Below are 14432 nucleotides of genomic sequence, written 5' to 3'. Positions count from 1 at the left end.
ATTAAGGATTTAAAATGATTAAATTGCATTGAAAAGAAAAGGCTATGTTAGTGTCGCAGCCTGCCTGAAATAGCTTGCAGGCTTTGTCCAATTTGTCAATGTTGTCTTTTTCAACATTACTTATTTTGTTGTATCACACATCATGTAAGGTCTCATCTCATTTCATTTAATCCCATATACATTGGTTCCTCCCTCAACATCTGACTTGTTTTGTAGCCTTCCCTAGATCTGTACCTTGACACAACCTGTCTCTGAGCTCTGCAGGCAGTTCCTTCAACCTCATGGCTTGGTTTGTGCTCTTATTAAGAGTATTAGTATTAAGTATTGTCAGCTGTGAGACCTTATATAGAGAGGTGTGTGCCTTTAATAATGTCTAATCAACTGCATTCACCACAGCTGGACTGCAATCAAGGTGTAGAAACAAGAAAACAGGAGGGAACCTGAGCTAAATTTCAAGTGTCGTAGCAAACGGTACGAATACTTATGTCAATGTGATATTTCACTTTTTTAACTACATGTCTCATAAACTGACTGTGCTGTATCTGTTGTCTGTGTTCTTCAAAGTAAATTGGTGATCCAACTAAAGGCCAACTTCAAGTTAATGGGCGTCAGAACAAGGGAACAACAATATGGAACCAAACTGTAACAGAAATAATTGAATATGCTTGCCCAAGTTGTCTGTACAAGCTCAGCGCAGCCCCCTTTGAACCATAATCCCCCAAATGTTCACTCACATGGCAGAAGGCCTCGCTAAGTGGAGCACTGTCAGCAACCACGCAATGCTAGGATTCACTTCAAAAACAATAAGAATACGAAACAAGGAAGATGCACATGTGCAGAGAAGCAGACTCTTTAATAAAAAATAAAAAAACAAACAGTTGAAAGACATGAAAGCTGAATATGTCTCAACATATGTTTGCCAGATTTGTAGCAGATTTCCAATCATACAAATACAAGCTTTCCTGGTTTTTGAGCGAGGAAGGATGAATGGGAGGGGGATAACGATGTGAGGGAGTCTGTTTCATTTCAGTCTGCTAGTGACGGACGTGTGTGTGTGTGTGCGAAAGCTAACGAACAGCTCCATCCACAGTGATACATGCTTCAAATCGGATACTCTGTGTTACTGTAGCGGAGAGGACAGATCCTGTCTGTCAGGCTGTACGCTTCAATGAAATGACAAATGAAGAAATTAAACACTTTAGCAAGTGATCAAACATTTGTCTGTTAACAGCAAACAAATTATAAAACTACAAGTGCTGCTCTCAAATTGCATTTACATAAAAACATCAGACTTGAAATTTTTTGATGGAAAGCTGTAGATTACACAGGGAGAAAGCATGTATTTTGTCCTTAAGTGGGAGGTGGCAAAAATAGCATCCTTGTGTTAAACGTCTTTAGATCTTGAATGGTGGCAGTGTCGTGTTTCACAAATGATTGTTGCTCAAATATTGTAGAAAATTGTATGAATCCTAGAGGGACCTGCCTGGGTCTAACTGTGGTGTTTGTTTTGATTAGTGAAACTGAATCTCATGTTGCAAATATGGTGAAACCTCTGATAATCATGGTGTTCATATTAGCCCTGTTTAGAAGGGGTTGTTTTTCTTGCCCTAACATTAGGCTATCCCTCCCACAGTTGTCATGGAAGCTGCAATAGAAGTTGCTAGGAGCAGTTCATTTTAAGGGGCTCTAATTAATGTTTTTTAAAATAACAATGTGTAAAATGACTATGGGAAAACGATAATGTGACAATGTGAAAGGGTTAGTGATAAACCTACAGAGAATCATCGTCTGAATCTGCAACTCCCCTGGGTTTCACGGGGCTTTATTGCAATTTTCAGCTCATTGTTTAGTTGTCCAGCTGCAACTTTACTGTTTTGTTCACTTTGACTGTTCTCTTTGCGTCTTTTTTTGGCCGCAGTAGGCAGCTGTTTTCAGTGAAAAAAAGCTCTAAAAATCCACTGAGCACTGCTCAATACCAAGCAGCAGACAGACACAGTTAGAGACTAGCTGATGAACATGGTGGAGCATTTAGCAGCTAAAGAGATAGATGTTTCCCTTAGGAGATGATAGAGACAAAAACAGAGGTAAAAGAGAGTGATTATGGACATTCATCAGGTGGCCAGAAATATGACTCTAACTGAATGATAATGTTGCTCCGTAACTTCTGGATGTGTAAATAAGTGACGTTTTGCTACAAGTTTGCAATGTCAACTTAAAGTTATAGTGCGTAGTTTCTGCCCACCCCATGAGGAATTCTAAGTAATGACAACAAAACTGTCGGCGCGTCCACATGTTACAAGCCTTACGTGATCGATGCCCCCACCCCTCCTCCATGCAGTTACTTGTAGCCACTCTTCAGAAGAGGTAATTATCTTCACTCAAGTTTCTGCGTGGGAAAGTCACCAGACGCCACAATCTTAGACAGAGAGAGTTGTGTGGAGCTGATAGTCTTAATTAGATTTGTAGCAACTCATTTGGCAATGGCCAACAGACGTTCATTATTATAACAAAGTAATGCATTAAAGCTTTAAAAAGTGATGATATGTCAATGTTGTGTTCACAACTTGTTTCTGCTGCTACCAAGTGTCCAAGTATGTACCAAGTAGATTTAAAAGTTTACCTTTCAAGACATTTTGTCCAGGTCTGAGGCTTCCACCACATTGTGCACCTTTGATATATAGCCACACACGTGTGTACACCAGAGATGGCAAAAGTACTCACTTCCTGTACTCAAGTAGAAGTACAGATACTTGTCTTAAAAAATACTCTAGTAAAAGTAGAAGTACTGATTTAACTTCTTTACTCAAGTAAAAGTAACAAAGTACAGGCTTGGAAATTTACTTAAAGTATAAAAGTAAAAGTAGCCTTGCGATTGACAACAATTTCTTTATGCAAAGCTACCTGGACCACACAAATGTTACTAGAGTGCAAGCTGAGAAACTTCAGTGGAGATGGACAAAAGGGTCTTTATATGCCATTGCCTACATTTTAAATGGATGTCTGCCAGTAGGCCTAAAACATCACATATATGATTATTGTGACGGAGACTGGGAGATTCTGAGTAGCAAGATATGAATTCAACTGGGATTCTGTGAGAATTCAAACATGAGTCCTCCAACTTATGTCTGAGAGGTTTGAGACATTAACATTAAAATTAGCCCAAAATAAAGTTGATTTGAGACAAGACCAAGTAAGGCTGTCGTTAACTTAAGTGGTCTCGAAAACAAGAACGGCCTATTCCCATCCAATTAGATTGAATTCGGTATTGATGACGCGAAAAATAATGGTAATTCCACTGAAATTATTTGAAACTAAAGTAACGAGCCAATTTTGTAAATAGGTATAAAAGTACCAATATTCATGTTAAAAATGTAAAGAGTATAAGTAAAAAGTTGGTACAAAAATAAATAGTAAAGTAAAAATATCTGAAAAATCTCCTGTACCATCTCTGGTGTACACACAGGCCAAACACACACTACTCATATTGGTAATATCCTCTACATTCAGAATCCAAGAAAACACACAAGACTTTTCAGCATTTATTGCTCTATAACTTGTACGAGAAAGGTAAGTTTCTCAGCTCGGCTCCAAAAGAACAACAGTTACAGCGCCAGGTGGGATAAAAACCTAATAGCAGCCAATAACCAGAGCATCAACGAAAATAACCTTTAATGGTTCCACGTAACACCAAACACTGGAGTGAATGTGGATTGAGGCCACAGGTATCCGTGTGTGTTTGCCTTTCCACGCTTGCTGGCTTAACTTAATATCTCATTATGAGAGTGAGCTTTGAGGTTAACTGAGCCAGCGGGGAGAAATAAGAAGGCTAAGGGAAAGACTGTATGGAAAGGGTGAAATATGTAATGCAAACAGGATGCACACAAACACAAACTTGTATACTTTATATGATGTTCTATGGCCAGGAACTTGTAAATATAGATTTAAAAGATAGTCATTTAGGTGGATTTGAATGTCGTGCTGTCTAACAAGCCACATCTTTATCCTGTTAAACTTTATTAATTTGGCCTTAGCTTTCATCCAGAGTTTATAGGCCTTCGAAAGGCCTGAATCCCAGAGGTAGGGCTTGTTGAACAGGGCTCACCCACTGTTAGCTCATAGACTGTATAATAATAAGTGTTAGCTATGTAAACAGCTGTAAACCACACACATGCTGCAGAGGGAACAAACAGTGAATCCAGCATAGGAACTCAGAAAAAAAGATGAAGAAGCAGTGTGTGCTGAGCAAATGCAGAAATCCGACTGCAAATATTCAGAGGTGAGGGCAGAAAGATGTCTAAAGGCCGGGTGCAAGCTGTAATCAAATCTTTGATTTGATTCATTTAACCTATTTAGTGGTTTAAACACAATAATTCAACATTCAACGACCAAAATGGGGTTTAGCTGGAAAAAGAACAGTAATATCACTGTGCATATTACAGTAATAAACGCAAGTGAGATTGAAAGTTCATTCTCACCACAAGGTCTACTCAGTAGCTGTTCTGGAGCTTTCGGTCATATCTCACCATTTTCCTCCATGGTTTGTCATGGAATTGAATGGAATGTTCAAATTAAAGAAAGAAATCTAAGCACTTAAAGGACTTCTTGTCCATGACAGCTTAAAAGTTGAGAGTGAATGTTTATTCTTGACCTTGAAAACAATGTTAAGATAAGAAGCTGCTGAAGACCTTATAAGTAAAAAATTAATTAATTAAACTATAATATTTTTCTTTTTCCAGCTAAACCACATGTCTGTTGGTCTGAGTCGATCTTGTGGTTAGGTTATTTTTGTAAACAAGTAAAATGTATTATACTGACTTTTGGTTGTGAGAAAAAACAGGGGGAAAAGTTTGTTTTCTTTTAAATATGCATTTTTGTATTGGATGTGGAGCATTGTACAGCCGACACACTTGATCTGATTTGACTCAGAGTGTGTGTATTTGTATGCAGTGTATCTTTAGTTTTCTATACTGTTTGGTTATATCTTACATTTGCACTATTTATAATGTATTACTGTATTGTACATATTACTTATCTTTTTTAATTGTATATATTACTTATCTTTTATATTATCCTTGTACGTGTTGGAGAGAAACGTATTTTCAATTGATATGTCTGGCACATATTCCAGAATTGACAATAAAGTTGACTTGACTTGACGTGACACTAAGCCATAGTGTGTGTGTGTGTGTGTGTGTGTGTGTGTGTGTGTGTGTGTGTGTGTTCAGGAAGCACCACTTGCAGTAGAATAGTGTGTCTCCAAAGGTGGTTTAGTGTAAATACATGATTAAAGTGTGTGTGTGTGTGTGTGTGTGTGTGTGTGTGTGTGTGTGTGTAATAACTAACTGTCTTGCTCTTGGTAGTCATGGCTGCATGATATTTATTTTTACAGCAACAACAAAATAGAATTGATCTACTCACTGCCAGTGTTTCAGTTTTCATCACTCAGCAGAAAGTTCTGTAAAAGCTAGGACCTTTATTATTTTAAGATTAAAGGGTTTTATTTCTCACACACTCGAGTCGCACGATATGTGAAATGCAAAAGAAGTAAGTTCTTATGTTTTGCAGGTTTGTAGAATTTGTAGGTGGAGAAGTGTACTACATAAAGTATTCTACTTTATTTCATGTTCAGCACTAAAATCTATATTAAAATCAGTCTTTTGTTCCCCTGTAAATTCAACCCGTCTCATTCCCTCTCATCAACACCCTCCTAAAAACAGACACACTGTAACTGGACATGTTTTGACAGGTGGTCGTCCCTGGTTTATACTGTATAATAGTAGCCTGCAGAAGTTCCTCCGGGAACGGAAGAAGAGACGAAAAGAGAAAGTGTGTGTGTGTGTGTTATGTATATAACTAAATGACAGACAACCAGAGCAAACACACACATATGGAAAAAGTAGAGAGTGATTGAGAAAGAAAGAGAGGGAGGCTGAATGTTATTTCAGTCACAATGCATCCAATTGTCACTAAGCTTCGTGACCAAAAACCTTTTCATTCCCTTCTTTTTCATAAACTACCTCCTTATGTTGTAACAGCACATCTGGTGGACAGATGTCTATCCCTCCTCCAGCTCTTGTTTTCTCTCCCTCTGTACTCCCCCCCCTCCCCTCCTTCAGGCAGGCCTGGTGTTAATCCCTCTCTCCTCCACCTGGTCCAGACCACCCAGGCACTGAGCGGTGCAGCGGCGGCCCACCAGCAGCGAGCAAGTGTGTGTGTGTGTGTATACAACGTCATGCCTACAAAAGGAGAACTGTACTTACAGTACATTTACATATAAGCAATAATAAAATGCAGAGAAATGGAAATGAACAGAATATATGTTTTGTGTATAAAACATAATATTAATTAATTTTATTAAAATATTAATTCTGTTATATGTTTCTGATAGCACATAAACATGATAATCAAACTCTTATATAATTATATAATAATACTCTTATAATTGTAACAACTATATCACTGTGTTCATTGCTGGGAATTGTTTTTACAAACAGCACAAATGAATGTGGTTGTGGAACGATGGACAGAAAACAACAGTGTCTTGTTGTTTTCCTCTCGGAGAGTGAGAGGGGAATTTGAAGTTGCTTAGTTGAGGGTTTTGCCACCTGGGACAAAAATTCAGTTTCACCATGTTGATTTAAAGGTATTAGAGCTGGACACTTAGGATCTTAACTTACATGCAAACTTTTAAAAATGAAAGAGTCCCAAATTAAAAGGAGCACCACCAACTTTCAACATTTTCTTTGGGTACATGGGGTGCATTGATCACATTGTCACTGTATATTAACTATTGCCTACGTATACTGTACATCTAATGATACTTTTACACAGTGGTTTGACTTTAGTTTTTCTCTTTATGTCAACTTATTTTCTTATTAAATACAGATGACATAATGACAAGGTTCATGGTGAAGATAAGAATGCCATAAAAGACAGAAAAAAGGTTGAAAAAATGTCCCTTTAAATAGTCAAGCAGCAGCTTGGAAGTTACAAGTTTAATACTTAGTCTTTGTCGCCATCTAGTGGTGAGCCAACCAAAACACAAAAAACAATCAAATCTGACCGCATTAGACAAAAATGGCACCTTTATATATACTGACTTGCCAGTTTATTAGATGCACGTAGCTAGACTAATGCAGTCTGATGCAACAGTCCTACAATAAATGCTACCTTCATGAAGGTTAATGTTCAGTTTTTGTTGAAACTGTTTTAGAGAAGATATGATTCAACTGTATGATCATTTTGGAGGCTGCAGTTTGTGGTGCTGTTGAACCATATTGTATTATATTGACAGGTGTTTGTTATTTAACCTACCCTCATTGATACAAATGTGGTAGACAAAATAATAAAAACACCTGTCCTTTTTAGAGAAGTGTTGAAATTAATCACTGCATCGATGCATCACAATGCGGACGTGGATGAGTCTGCATCGATGTAGTGACAGACGATAATCAATTTTTGCCTACTGATGTTTCTCGCAGATTTTTCGGTCGCTGCTTTTCTGGTTTTTGCCTGTTGTCTGCTGTGTTCAGGCTACATTCAGAAAGTGTTTTATTAAGAGCAGATGCAATAAAAATGGATGGTCACATACTGTATATCTGCTTGAATTTGTGAATTGATGAAAACCATGTGTAGCAAAATATAATAAATTTGAGGAGGTGGTGCATCATGATGCATCGGGATATTGAATCGTATCAAATCGTTGACAGGATAATCCTAATCGAATTGAATCGTGAGACCAGTGGAGATTCACACCCCTATTGTAGAGGGTTAGGGTGAGGAAAAGAAGCACCTCTGCAGGTTTAACAGGCTGTTCAAAAGTGGATTCTCTGGTCTAGACTTTCCAGACTAGCACAGTTAGGAAAGTGAAAGAGCAGAACTTACATCATATGTTGAGGTGCCCATGAGCAAGAATCTTAACTCATAACTGCTTCAGTGTAGCCGACAGATTAGACTGTCTAAACAGGACTGTAGCTACCACTGAGGACACTAGCCTATCACTGAACCTATGTGCTTTGCACTTTGGTAAATATGTAACCATGTCTAACTTTCAATTTAGATAGAAATTAAGTATGGAAATAGGGCAGTGTAGATTTTGAAATTCAGGCCTTGAAAGTCAGATCCTGTGGTGGAGAACCAAAGGAATCTGAAAAGGGCAACAGACTTTTTTTTGGTGTAGTTGAAACAAAATGGTCACATATGCTATATGTGCTTGATGAAATAAAATTAGCACTGCAAATATACCTTGACATCAAAGTTGTGTGAATGGGCCTGCTGTTTTTGCTTCCATGCATGCATGTTTTTGTAACATTTTCATAAAAACCTAAAACATTTTTTGTAAAAATGTTGATCAAATAGTTTAACCATATGCTTGCAGCTTAATGTTTTATCAAAAACCAGACAATAACATTTATTATCCACAAAAGCCACACACAGAAGTTATGTCATCAGTATTTAAAGATATATAGAGATATTTAAGTAACACACTTCACATGTCAGAATGAGTCAAGGGCACTTACTGTACTGACCGATAGTTAGATATTATTTCTCCTTTTGACCCGGCAGAGTTTCGTACATTGGCACATACAGTATAATGTGCAAAAAGAGAAGAGGTGGTTTCTACATTACAAATGTGTTCCTACCTCCACCCATACACAGAAAAACACATTATATCAACAAAAGCATTTTAGATAAGAAAGCAAACTGCATGCAGCTTTAATCCAAAACAATCAAGTCCAGAGCGAGGGAGCTCCAAACAGGAACTCATATATTTTGAATTAGAGTGTAAAAGTGAGGGAGAAAGTGGAAAAGTGATGCTGTGTTTCCTATTATTGCAGGATGGGGGTTGACAACAGGGCCGAGTCCCTCCGCCACACTGTGAACACACCAGTGGAATTTGGACGCCGGCAGTGCTGATGATGAGAAATATGAGAGAGGAAGACACAATACGCTGTTGTTCCGTGCAGTGTCATCGTGACCCGAGGGCCCCACACACACACACACACACACACACACACTATTGTCAGTGCTCATCTCATATGGAAATATTTGTAGTTGTGTTGCCAGAAGTGGAAGTGAGTGCGATTGGGCTGTCTGAATAGCCGCAGTGCACTCGTAAAGTTCTGCACGTAATCCATCGCAGGTGATGACGCTTCAGAGCCAAAGGTTAGACTGAGGCATTGAGGTCAACTGATTCAGACTAGTCCTCCCAGTGAGAGTAACAGGCTCTCGACTGCGTGTGTCTCCTCTTCTTTTCTGCATTTCTACGCACCAAGGGCGTGATTTTACTGGACACACACACACACACAGTGGAATGTTAGCATTACAACTTCTTTTTTTTAAAAGTGTCTGTGACAACTTTGTATTTAAAAGCCCATAGGCTCTTGTTTTATAATTGAATTCATATTGGTTTGAAGAGTAGGGGCAGATATGGCACTATTAGTGCAAATTTGAACAAAACCCAAGCAATAGGTGAACATTTACACAAGTGGTTTTATTCTGCACATTTTCAATTATGGGTAAAAAAAAAAAAAAAAAAAAAAAAAAAAAATATATATATATATATATATATATATATATATATATATATATACACACACACACAAAATCTCAGCATTCATTGCTGTAAATTGTTTTCACATTTTGCCTGTTCTGCAACTCAAATGGACAGTGCCTTCAATCATTTTTATTATTGGGCATTTAATATTATTATTACAAGCAAATGTGCAATGGGTAATGGAGAAGTGATGAAACTCAACTTAGCAAAAAATAGGAAATAAAATGAGTAAAATAAGAGAGTACATAAGGTTTAGATTTATTGTGTCAACTTAATTTTCTTCACTGACCCTATACTGACCATCACTCACTATACATCATTTTTATATAATTGTCAGGTTTCTTATGTTTTTTTTTTTGGTAGCCATAGAAACATAGTAATGTGCTGCTTATACTGCAGAAGGGTCAATGAAACATCATCACTGTTACACTCCTGACTTGAAAACACGTTGCCGTGCTGCTTTTCAGGCTCCTGTTCAACTGTTGACGTTCAATGTACAGTATGTGTGCAATCAAGGAAACTATTGATTGAACCCATTATGCTTTAAAGCAAGATCTGGAAGACCAAGAAAAATATCAGACAGAACAGCTCGCAGGATTGTGAGAAAAGCAAGTCAAAACCCACGTTTGACTGTACGATCCATCCAAAAAGATCTGGCAGACACTGGAGTTGTGGTACACCATTCCACTATAAAGAGATACTTGTACAAATATGGTCTTCATGGAAGAGTCATCAGAAGAAAACCTCTTCTACGTCCTCACCACAAAAATCTGCGTTTGAAGTTTGCAAATGAACATATAGACAAGCCTGATGCATTGTGGAAACAAGTTCTGTGGACCGATAAGGTTAAAATAGAACTTTTTGGCAGGAATGAGCAATGGAACGTTTGGAGAAGAAAGGGCACAGAATTTAATTAAAAGAATCTCTGTCCAACTGTTAAGCATGGGGGTGGATCAATCATGCTTTGGGGTTTTATTGCAGCCAGTGGCACAGGGAACATTTCACGAGTAGAAGGAAAAATGGATTCAATAAAATTTCAGCAAATTTTGGACGCTAACTTGATGCCATCTGTGAAAAAACTGAAGTTAAAGAGAGGATGGCTTCTACAAATGGATAATGATCCTAAACACACCTCAAAATCCACGGTGGATTACATCAAGAGGCGTAAACTGAAGGTTTTGCCATGGCCTTCACAATTTCCTGACCTCAACATAATTGAAAATCTATGGATAGACCTTAAAAGAGCAGTGCGTGACAGACAGCCCAGAAATCTCAAAGAACTGGAAGACTTTTGTAAGGAAGAATGGGCGAAGATACCTCAAACAAGAATTGAAAGACTCTTGGCTGGCTAGAAAAAGCGTTTACAAGCTGTGATACTTGCCAAAGGGGGCAGTACAAGGTATTAACTCTGCAGGGTGCCCAAACTTTTGCAGATGCCATTTTATTTTGAAAGTGTAAATGATGGAAATAAAATCTAACTTTTTTGACATATTATAAGAATGTCTAATCTGTCATTTGATGCCTTTTGGAGATTTTTCCATCTTTTCTTGGCTTCTTTATGCACGTTAATAAAAATTTTTTTACCTGGGGTGCCCAAACTTTCGAGCCCCACTGTATATAATAGTAAATAATACTGCTTCTGTCTACCCCACCTTCCTTTCTCCTCTATATATTTTTCATCTTATCCTTATCTACTTATTCTTCCACTTACCTTCATCATATAACCCTCCCTTCAATCAGTAGGGTATTTGTTTTCTTTAAAAAAAAAAAAAAAAAAAAAAAATATGTATATATATATATGAGGATGAGGAGCCTTGGTACCCTCACACCTGTGGCTGTGGCAGATATATCCTGTTTGGAAAAGGCCTGTTCCACCCCTTCGCCTGCCCCCTCCACTCCCCACCACAATCCCCCCTCTGCTCTGCCGAACCAGGAAGTGTGCACAGGAAACAGCTGTCCCCCACGTCCGCCCGCTCGCCCCAGGCCAGGTGCATCCTGGGAATGGAGCGATGTGTGACCGTCCACATGTGGCTGACAGCATATGAGGTGCTGCTACAGTAATCAGGATCTCCATGAACTTTAAGGTCCTTGCTGTCTACTTGGAAAACATCTACAATGTTTGGGCCTTGATGTTACAGGGCAGTAATGAGGAAGAGCCAAATAATTTGTTTGATCTGCTCGAGATGAAGCGGATACACTTGACTTACAAATGATTGCTTTCCCTCAACTTAAAGGGAAACTCCAATTTTACAGATCAAAGTCTGTTTACAGGTGTTGGAGAGTTCTACTGCATAAAGTATGTAATCAAGATGTGTAAAGCCTTTTGTGGCTCCAGAGGGAGCTGTGTGAAGTCTGATAAATTGCCTCAAGTGAGGTCAGTTGAGTCAGCGTCGGTTGACTACAAGTTAGAAACTTAAAAAAATCTATTATTGGCGTGAAGTTATAAAGAAGTGAGTTTACCAGACCCCTGTAGCGGCTCCTGATCTCTGCTTGAGGCCAGCAGCTCGAGGCAACATTAGCTGCTACTAGCATAACACACCTCAATCTCCCAACAGTCTGCACTTGAGTTGCATTGTGGGTAATGTAGGCACCAGGTTATGACAAGAAGAAGAATTTGTGAAATAAAAATTATATATTTTGTTCTTTTTTTAAACTGTCCACCATACATTAAATCCAACCATGTTATAGGAGTAAAATGTTAAATTGGTGGAGTACTAAATTTGTGATAATTGATTTGAACTAATGCATAAGTATGCAGATTGTTCATCAATATAACTTTTTCTTTTTAAAACATTTCAGGCTATAAACAATGTTTTAGTCCAAATTGTGTACTCCACTTTCACCAGCTCTACAAATAAAATCAATTTGCTCATGTTTTTGGTGTGAATGCTGCAGTACTGCACCTCCACTGATGTTTTACACTCACCTTTTGTTTATTTATTTGAACATATGATACATTTTTTCTTAATTAATTAACTAACCTTGGTTTTAATTTTTTTATATACAACACTTTGATCTACTATTTTAATATCTTACAGAACATTTAAAAATAAATCTCTTTGCTAATTGTATAGTGTCAATAATATTGCAATGTGCTCCTTTTGCCACCTCTAATTTAGTCAAACACCTGCTGTCCTGATGAGGTGGATCAGGTCTCTGTCATGTTAATGAAAGTATGCAGGATCAGATGCTAGGCCAACGGTGTAAAACCAATCCTCATGTTTTGTCCTAAATCTCCCACATTAAAGGTCCCATGACATGGTGCTCTTTGGATGCTTTTATATAGACATTAGGGGTCCCCTAATAGTGTATCTGAAGTCTCTTTCCCAAAATTCAGCCTTGGTGCAGAATTAAAGCCACTAGAGCCAGTCCCACAATGAGCTTCCCTTAGGATATGCCATTTCTGTGTCTGTAGCTATTGAGGAGGAGAGAGGGGGGGGCAAGGTGGAGGTTGGGGGTGTGCCTTGACCAACTGCCACTTTGCTCGTTTGAAAGCCATGCTGTCTCTCTCTCATGGGTGGGCCAAATTCTCTGGGCAGGCAAAGCACAGAAAGGGGAGGTAACCTTGCTCCTTATGACCTCATAAGGAGCAAGATTCCAGATCGGCCCATCTGAGCTTTCATTTTCTCAAAGGCAGAGCAGGATACCCAGGGCTCGGTTTACACCTATCGCCATTTCTAGCCACTGGGGGACCATAGGCAGGCTGGGGGAATGCATATTAATGTTAAAAAACCTCATAAAGTGAAATTTTCATGCCATGGGACCTTTAACTCAAAATCTTGTTTTCGTTCTCTGTAGTTAGATGGCCGGTCTCCAGGACAATAAGGAAAAATAAATAGAGTCGACATCTGTCGCAGCAGAGGAGGAGAGAGAGCGTCTGTCCCGGCCAGCGCTCGCAGCATTGTTTGTCACTTTCTCCATGAAATGCACTGTGAATATTGCCTTAAACAATTATGTGCCAGTGATCCGTATCGCCCGGCACACAATAGTGTTTACATGACGTGGAGGAAACGTGGCCATGGAGCCCACTTAGGGGAGTGTGTTTGTGTGTGTGTGTGTGTGTGTGTGTGTGTGTTCATACGACTTTTATGACTCCAAGTTCACACTAAATTTTGTGAAGGGATGAAAAATATTGGTGTTATAGAAAAGATTAATTCAAAATTCAAAAAAATGTTGTCACAGTGGCCACTTGTAGCACTTGCACTCCATGTAATAATATATATATATATATATATATATATATATATATATATATATATATATATATATATATATACATACATATGTGTGTATATATATATATATATATATATATATATATATATATATATATACACACACACACACACACACAAATTTAAAAGGGATGTTGAAGAACCAGAGGCCTGTACTACGAAGCAAGATCAACATGCCCTGGATTTATTTCAGTTACCCGGCTTCACCAAACCTAACCACCGCGGTCCCGCATAACCTGTGTCACGACGGTGGTTAACAACTAGTTCAATCAACCCAGGGTTTTCCAATCTAGCGGCATGCGTGTTCACATAAAAGAGGCGACGTTTGCACAGCATGACCAATTGCAAACATCTACCAGAGCCGTATACTTTACATAACAACAGCAAACTATAATTCTACATAAATATGAAGAACACAGACACGGTTTTACAGGCAAAATGCAATACAGTCCCTGCTTCCTAAAACAGGAAGGAAAGCTGGCAAAAAAGCTGACGCTGTTATGCGTAAATCACAACGCTTATCAATAGGGTATCACTTCCCCATCAGTCAGGCACTAGATCTGAACATAATTACGCTTGTGCTTTCCATAAAGTGTCGTTGCTTTAGCCTATTATTTCAGTTGCAACCCTGCCAGTGATAA

The sequence above is a fragment of the Perca flavescens genome, chromosome 2 (genome assembly GCF_004354835.1).
Source record: "Perca flavescens isolate YP-PL-M2 chromosome 2, PFLA_1.0, whole genome shotgun sequence".
Taxonomy (NCBI): Eukaryota; Metazoa; Chordata; class Actinopteri; order Perciformes; family Percidae; genus Perca; species Perca flavescens.
Note: the sequence above shows the minus strand (reverse complement) of the source record.